Source organism: Macaca fascicularis, chromosome 11 (genome assembly GCF_037993035.2).
Source record: "Macaca fascicularis isolate 582-1 chromosome 11, T2T-MFA8v1.1".
NCBI classification, from domain to species: Eukaryota; Metazoa; Chordata; class Mammalia; order Primates; family Cercopithecidae; genus Macaca; species Macaca fascicularis.
In genome coordinates, this window is record NC_088385.1 from 82,763,893 (window position 1) to 82,773,055 (window position 9,163).

A 9,163-nucleotide genomic window follows, 5' to 3' on the forward strand; every position below is an offset into this window, starting at 1 on the left:
CAGAAGCCTCAATTTATTTTTTTGCCATAAATACCAATGAAGTTATAAGACACTAAGTGCTTAAAGGCAACTAGAAGAAGGTATGCTCTTTAAAAGTTGACTATTATTTAGCAGTTTTAGGTTAACAGCAAAATTAAATGGAAGGTAGAGATTTTCCATAGACCCTGCCTCCCACATGTGCTCAGCCTCCCCAACATCTTGCTTTGGGGTGGTACATTTGTTACAACTGATGAACCTATAGGGACATGTGTTTGTGTTTATTTTTCAATGGATGAAACTCATATAACCATGATCATCAAAATACAAAATTGACATTTAATCTTTAGGATGTTTGACTAATCTGTTTCTCCCATTCTAACCCAATCTCTTAATCTTTTTTTTTTGTTGTTGTTGTAGGACAACTTATATATTTCAAATGGACAAAAAATTAGTATCATTTACAGTATCTTAAGATAAATTTCCTTTGAATGGGAGCTTCCTTTCCAGTACTTTGAGGTGTATAAGATGTATCTAGAAAATTTACTACTGTGGAAAATGAAGACTGCTTAAATCAAATGGGGGGGAAGGGGAAGGGCCTATTGTTTTTCTTTTTGATTAATTGCTGTAACACTGTCCTTTGGGCGGCTGAGGGAGTTTCATATTTTCTTTAGACATCATTAGGCGCCGAAGCTCTTGCAGGACAACTTTGATGCTATATGAATTCTGCCATTTTGCTAGCACTGATATGGCTCTTGGGTCCACCACTCTATTAGAACTATTTACTCCATTCATATTAATTTTTGTTACAAATCTTACAAAGGGGGGTGCTTCTGGGTATTTAGGTCCACATTCTATTTTAAGGCTGTATATTCGGTTTTCATAAATTGTTCTTGAAAGCCCAATTATCATCCCTGTCCATCTTGTAAGTGTCATGTCTTCGTCATCTTCTAGACTCCAGCTAACTGTGCCATCTCCTACTCCTTTCTGGCCTTCTTCAAGTTCTTCCAATAGTCGGAAATTGCGAGAGACTTTTACTCCCGAGCCCGTGGTGGCTGCCATCTTGCCTTGATGTTGCTTGAAGGCTGGCCCCTTCTTCACCGCCCTCCCCACAATCTCTTAATCTATAAGGAACCAGAGGGAAAAGAAATATGACCCAAGTTGCTTCTGAAAGTCTGGGGATAAACTGGTAGACTACAGAGGCTCACGTCAGGAGAAGAAAAAATCCCTTCAGCTACTGGAGTCTGAGCTACTTTCAGGTACTCTTTCTTCCAACTTTTCCCCTTCCTAACCCACTACTCCCAAAACACATGTAGCCACACCAGACCAATCTTGTTCAACTTTTATGTAACAAAGCTGTGAGTTGTTTTTCAGTCACCATGGACCCCCAGGTTGAAGGTCATGTAACCTGAGCATGCCCAGATGAACCAAGCATGCAACTATGGGGAAATCCAAGTGCTCCAATAGAGGAGCAGGAACAGGGGCTGTATTAAGAAGTAGACACTGCATGGCAGGATCCAGGATCCAATCAGATTGAGTTCTGGCATCACCTCATTGCAAGATCCAATCAGATCACACCTCATTACCCTATGCTTATAAAACCTGACCCAGCCCCTAGCTCAGGAAGACATTTTTGAGCATTTCCTTCTGTCTCCTTGACAGTCAACTTACAATAGACTTTTCTCACTGCAAAAATCCAGTGCTTCAGTGTTTGGCTTTCCATTGTGCATGGGTATGTAAACCCAGTTTGGTGTGGTAATACACACACACACACACACACACACACACACAGAGTATCATTCTAACTTGGAGAGCCTCTGTAAGATCTTTCTTTAACCAGGAGGTTGAGGACCATTTTCTAAGACTCCTTTTAGACCCTTGATAATCCTAATTTAGCCAGTACCCCAAGATGGGAACAAGTACTATAGGGACTTTCAGAGCTAGGAGGCAACACACCTCCCACAACAGGGTGTTGTAAATTCTCCAAAAGCATGCATTTTCGAACTACATATGACTTCCACCATCTAATCCACCAAGAGTCAGATTCAGATACACCTCTGAAGTAACTATCACTCTCTTTCCTTTAGAATCACTTCCCTGGTAAGGCACAAAAGTTAAGTGGAAGTTGCTGAAATAAAATGACATGCTAAGAATCTCTGTTCTAGAAATCACTATCCACAATACAAATGTAGAAAATTAAAATAAAATTAAAATATCAACATTTCTCCATTCATCTTACTACATATGCTAACCAAAATACTTTAATTAAAAGCTAAGTCACCTGAACCTGGCCAACCATGGTGAACCTGGGCCTGTCCTAGGTGGACAACACTGTGGCTGCCAAGCACCCAGCATGAGCATGGCCTTTGGCCTGCAGATGTTCATTCAGAGGAAGTTTCCATATCCTTTGCAGTGGATCCTACTAGTGGCCGTGGTCTCAGGCTCTGTGCCAGCTATGGGGTAACAAGAGTGGAGTCGGAGAAATGCAACAACCTCTGGCTCTCCCTGGAGACCAGGCAGCTCCCCAAAGACGTGAGCACAGATCAGCAAAGCTAGGAGAGCTCTAGATAGGGCACAGAGGATTGGGGGCAGGAGGAGGAGTCCTGGAACACAGCCTTCATGACCCCCAATCCCAGTCTGATCCTCCCCACACCCTGGGGTGCCCCAACCATATCCTCTGTCCACATGTGCGGCCAGGCCTGACAACCTGGGCCTGGTTGTCTGGTCTGCAGCTCCAACCTGGGACCTGCCCAGGAGGTTGGAGAAGAAAGGATTCTCCCTGGGGTGGTGGTTCTCCTCCAGGGTATTGGGACACATTATCTGCACTGCCAGCAGAGAGGGTGTGTCTGGGGCATAGGGTGGTAGGGGCTTGTGCACTTTGTCATTCCCTTTCTAACCCCTGGACCTCCAACAAGCCCAGGGTGACAGCTGGTGCTAGGAGTATGGAGTTAATAAATGGCTTATCTGCCAGGCACAGTGGTTTACACCTGTAATCCCAGCACTTTGGGAGGCCGAGGCAGGTGGATCACCTGAAGTCAAGAGTTCGAGACCATCCTGGCCAACATGGTGAAACCCTGTCTCTACTAAAAATACAAAAATTAGCCAGGCATGGTGGCAGGTACCTGTAATCCCAGCTACTCGGGAGGCTGAGGCAGGAGAATCACTTGAACCCGGGAGGCAGTGGTTACAGTGAGCTGAGATGGCACCACTGCACTCCAGCCTGGGTGACAGAGTGAGACTCTGTCTCAAAAAAAATTAAATAAAAATAAAAATAAACTAAGTCTATATATTAAGTTAAAACCACAGTTTTTAAACCCCATAATCAATACTTATGCTTTGACATGATGAATATGCATGACTTAGATCCTAAAACATAGTAGAAGATTGGCTCTGTATTAGTCCATTTTCACGCTGCTAAAAGAACTATCTGAAACTGGGTAATTTATGAAGAAAAAGAGGTTTAATTGACTCACACTTGTGCAGGCTTAACAGCAAGCATGACTGGGAAGCCTCAGGAAACTTACAATCATGGTGGAAGGCAAAGGGGAAGCAAGGACCTTCTTCACATGGTGGTAGAGGAGAGAGAGCAAGCGAAGGGGAGAATATCACACACTTTCAAACAATCAGATCTCATGAGAACTCACTCACTATCACAGGAACATCAAGGGGGAAGTTTGCCCCCACAATTCAATCACCTCCCACCAGGCCCCTTCCCCAACATGTGAAGATTACAATTCGATATGAAATTTGGGTAAGGACATAGACCTAAAGCATGCCAGGCTCCCATTCAATGAGACAAAAAAATTAATATGAATTTGTATGAAGAGTAAAACGAACTCTTTGATAAATTCCATCTACATGCAAAAACTTTGTTTTATTTATCAGAGATAATTCCAGCAAGGAATCCTATTTGAAGGTGTAACTGAGTTAAGAAAGAGGAAAACAAGGGCACAATAAATATGTGCAATCTTCATTGAAATGCTAGTTTGTAATTCCAGTTCTCCTCTTCATGCTCTGCCTGACTTTTTTCTTCACTAGGTGGATAGGTAGGGGTACTAGAGATAGTAACTCTTGTTAGGATTTGAGCTCAGAAATCAGTACTGGATCTAAGGTGGGAAACTATGTTCTAGACCCAGATGGACTACAAGCTTTGTGACACTGATTAAGTTGTCATCCCTCTGGTCAAAGATACTTATTTTAAAAAGGAAGTTCTGTACTATATGATCTCTAGGGTTCTTTCCACCCTTATAACCCCATTATCTGTGGTTTTGAGGTATAACCTATCCAGGTGGTACACCAACCCTCGGCTTTCAATATTAAGGAATCTTCTAGAGAATTACAAATAGTCAATAAATATTTAAGTATACCATCTGCTATAGTTTGGATATGCGATCCTCCAAATCTCCTGTTGAAATTTAATTCCTAATGTTGGAGGTGAGACCTAATGGGAGGCTGTTTGGATCATGGAAGCCGATACCTCATGAATCTCTTAGTGCCTTCCTCACATTAACGAGTGAGTTCTCTCCTTATTATTTCCCCTCAAGAGTTTCTCCTAGTGCCGGTTAAAAAGAGTCTAACATCTTCCCTCTCTCTTGCTTCCTCTCTTTCCCTGTAAGCTCTGCACACGCCAGCTCCCCTTCTCTTTCCACCACAAATGGAAGCAGCCTGAAGCCCTCACCAGAAACGATACTGGCAGCATCCTTCTTGTTCAGTCTGAAGAACTGTGAGCCAAATAAACCTCTTCCATATACACACACACACACACACACACACACACACACACACACACTTTTTTGTTAGACAAGTCTGTCACCCAGGCTAGAATGCAGTGGCATGATCACAGCTCACTGCAGCCTCAACGTCCTGGGCTGAAGTGATCCTCCCACCTCAGATTCCCAAGTAGCTGAGACTATAGGCAGGCACCACCATGCCCAGCTAATAAAGCTCTCTTTTTTACTAAATTACCTAGTCTCAGGTATTCCTTAACAGCATCACATACAGACTAAGAAACCATCCTAAACAAAAAATTAGAGGCATGCTGTACCTGAAATTCTGACTCTGGTCATTTATCCCTTCGTAGTAGCAAGTAAATACTCTCTAGTCAATTTTGGATAATGAGTTTCTCAATCCTATCATTTCAGTTTCCTGGTTCACTGTCAGTCATTGTCTTGTGTATGTTAAAAGACAATTAGTGACTCTCTCTACATTATTTAATATTTTCCTGAAAGGTCTCTGCTGTGCTGATTGCAAAACATGTAAAGTCTTTTCTTTTTACTCATGCCCTTCTTTTCTTGTCTCTTTTCCTTGCTATGTTTGTCCTGCATTTGTACATCCCATGTATAGCATTAATCTTGCTGCTACTGCTGTCCCTCCATATGTTTTCTTCCAGGGGGCTTTCATGTAGTGCTCAAGACACCGTACTGACTTATCCCTAAGACATCACCTCTCTGCACTGCCTACCCATTCCCATCTCTCCCCATACACATATTTATCTCAGGTCCTCCTATTCTATAAGTAAAGATTTCAGACAACCTGCTCTTAATGTCATTGATCACTTCTTAATTTAGCTAGATATCAGAAATTGGAGCCTCTAAGGCTAAATTCAGACCATAGACATGTTATGTCTGCCCCACATTATATTTTAACATCCACAAAAAGATCTAAATGTTTGCTCTTGCAGTCCTGGACCCAGGTTTACTGCAGTAATCAACTGGAGATGAGCACACCCTTCAGCTCACCACAATGCCCAGCCAAAGGCCAGGTGCCATTTATTCTCCCACTGGGCTGCTGCCTTCCCATAACTAACCCTGCTTTACATTCTACTTGGTCCCTGGGGGCATTTCAAGTCACCACCTGAGGTCTCCATGATGAGAGAACTTCATATTTACCTAGGAAAATTATATGTGGTCTAGGCAGAGTAAGACTGGCTTTCTGGGCAAGTGTTACCAGAAAGACCATGAGGAAATTGGAACTCAAACTTTCCAGATCTTTTACTATTTGAATCATCTTCAGAGACAGAACCTACTCTTTATCTACAATGTGGCTTACTGAGCTAGAAGTGACATCTCTTAAATACACAAACATTAGGGAAGGATAATGACAGGAAAGGAAGGAAAAGGTGAAGGGAGAAAGAAATAATATCTATAGAGGACAAGGAATAATCTCCATATTAGTGATTTCAAAAATAAAGATTCCTTATACTTGCCAAAACGACATGCAAATATATAATAAAGCCCACTAAAAACATAGGCTCTGTCCTTTAGGTGGTTTTTTTGCTTTGTTTTGTTTTGTTTTTTGAGATGGAATCTCACTCTGTCGCCCAGGCTGATCTTGGCTCACTACAACCTCTGCCTCCGGGGTTGGAGCAATTCTCCTGCCTCAGCCTCTCCAGTAGTTGGGATTACAGGTGTGCGCCACCACACCCAGCTAATTTTTGTATTTTTAGTAGAGATGGGGTTCCGTCATGTTGGCCAGGCTGGTCTTGAACTCCTGACCTCAGGTGATCCACCGCCTCAGCCTCCCAGAGTGCTGGGATTACAGGCACTCTTGAGCCACGGTGCCTAGCCTGTCCTTTAGTTTTAACACATCAAAACAAACCTGGGATAGATACGGGGAAACTTACTTTTCTTTCCTTGCTTTTAAATCAAGTTTAAGTGAATATTTATATTTACTAGGCACAGAATTAGCATGTGTTTCTACTCTCCACTCATGGGCCTGTGGAAGACATCACTAATAGTTTGGGACATCATTCCACACTGAATCTCATAAGCCTTTAAATTCTACTCAATGTATGATACTGGACAGCCTAACATCTGTAGCTGGCTAGCAAGATGAAGTTGCTTCTCTACCTGGCCCTAAGAGCCTTGTGACACCTTCCCAACACTAAGGAACAGCTCCCTAATATGTGTCATAGCAGGGATATAGTAGAAGGGAACACTGGGGGAAAACCAGTAAGAAATGTAAACTGAGGAAGACAAAGACAGGTTTTCCCTGTACCTTTCTGTAAAGGAAAGTTAGATGCTCTCTAACTTTCAGTTAAGAACAGTCAAATCTTTTTTTCCCTTGACATCCCTGATTCATGGATGTGGCTAGGTTTATGTCTAGTTATACTCAGATAACTAATTGTCTCAAGTGTCTTAAGTGTCTGGTTGATGGTTGAAAGTAAGCTCCAGGGATAAGTGGTCTCTCAAGGAGTAGATTGTGGGATGGAGAGGCAGAAGGCTGCCAAGGTACTATAGCTATGTCTATGCAATTCATGTGATCTCCACTACCTTACACCTCCATGCCCACTCACCCACGAGGCAGGGGGCATTTATATTTAATAGAGACTTATCTATAGCTGCAAAGGTTAATCTCAAATATGTATCTTGGCAGACAAAGGTGAAGAGAGACTTGTGGAGGAAGCCATTGTAAAATCACATAACAGAAATCACCACTTATTCCTCCTAAGCTTGTCATGCATGTAGACATGAAAAAGACCAACCCAACCCCCAGTACTATGTGAGGTTGCTGATTCAAATTCAGCTAACACTTATTATCTTATTAACTGCCTTGCATTGTAGCAGAGGCTTTTTTATCAATCATTTTATTTAATTCTCAAAACAACCCTATGTGCTAAGTCTTCTTAGAGCACATTATTCAGATGGTGATTTTGAGGTTGCCCAGTTAATCAGTAGCACAATTCTCAGCATGAAGCATGTAATCCTAAAATCAGCTTTGAATAGAGGTGACCCACTGGTGACCAAAGTGTCCTATCAACTCATAGATAGTCACCTGGGCTCACACAGTTTTTTTAATGTAGTGCTACATTTTAAATCTGACATATTGGCCAGGCACAGTGGCTCATGCCTGTAACCCCAGCACTTTGGGAGGCCAAGGTGGGTGGATCACAAGGTCAGGAGTTCAAGACAAGCCTGGCCAGGATGTTGAAATCCCGTCTCTACTAAAAATACAAAAATTAGCCTGGTGTGGTGGCACTCGCCTATAAGCCCAACTACCTGGGAGGCTGAGGCAAGAGAATCACTTGAACCTGGGAGGCGGGGGTTGCAATGAGCCGAGATCACGCCACGGCACTCCAGCCTGGGTGACAGAGGACGACTCCATCTCAAAAAAAAAAAAAAAGAAAAAAAAAAAATCTGACATATATCCTTTAAAATATCAGGTTCCCCATTTCTTTTGAAAAGTGAGATAACCCGGTAACATTAGGCCCACATATTGACAACTAACTGGACCTAAAGAGAAAGCAGCTGACTTGATCACACACACAGACACACGGATACACACACACACACCCCTACACTCTGTGAATGCACACTCAATAAATAAAACTGCCTCACTCACTACACAACCAGCCTGGCTCCTGGCCATAGAATATACCTTTGTTCTTTGCTTATCCCGAACTTTAATTTAGTTCATCCTCCACTAATTTCCTACTTGGAGTCAACTGTTCACACTTATTCTCACTTCTTTTCAAAGTCCTCTTTTCTTTAACTAGCACTGTGGATTTCTAGTCAGCTTTCCACCATGGTCCTTTCCACACTGTTGACACACTAAGTGGATGCCTCACCCATCTTCCAGTCCTGGAGTCATTGTTCAAAAGAGAAGCAGGATTTTCTGAGAGGTGGCTAAAGTTGAGGAGGCTGTCAAATTCCTGTGACACTAAAACCAGGAATATTGACTGATGATAGGAGATTAACACTTTCATAGCAACATCAATTCCTATTTTCCTACCATCACATTCATTGCTATTTACCTATTTTTATCAGGCATTTTGGACCCTTCAGACACAGAAAAGACTGGCAACTAAAATAACCTATGCAAAAGAAAATCCAAAGAATACTTTTTCCTCCTAAATGAGCAGACCCAACATATTAAACATTAAACACCATCTAAAAACAAGGTAGTATTCAATAAAAATCTCTGCATTTCTTCCCACACTGTCTCTACCCAGCAGGATGATATGAAAAATTATCAAGAAATAGAGTCCAAAATACAACCCTTGCATAAGCTTTAAAAGCATTGCTTGATATGCAAACATACTAAAACACAAAAGAAAAAATGTGCTATATTAAATGACAAGCAAAAACTTGATCGCTGTATGTTAATTATGTGTTATTCCAAAGAAATACAGGAAGAAAGGCTATAGCTGAAAGATCAAGAGTTGGCAGAATTGTTTATTGCTAAATTC

The 9,163-nt window shown here is 42.0% G+C and overlaps 2 pseudogenes across 1 annotated transcript; one reads left to right on the forward strand and one right to left on the reverse strand.

The window, feature by feature from the left end:
- Positions 1–581: 581 nt before the first annotated feature.
- LOC102136723 (ubiquitin-conjugating enzyme E2 variant 1 pseudogene) lies at positions 582–1,043 on the reverse strand (annotated as a pseudogene). The gene has a single exon (XR_012419754.1). The product of XR_012419754.1 is annotated as a ubiquitin-conjugating enzyme E2 variant 1 pseudogene (transcript).
- Positions 1,044–2,273: 1,230 nt separating this feature from the next.
- LOC123567548 (transmembrane protein 141 pseudogene) lies at positions 2,274–2,532 on the forward strand (annotated as a pseudogene).
- Positions 2,533–9,163: the final 6,631 nt, after the last annotated feature.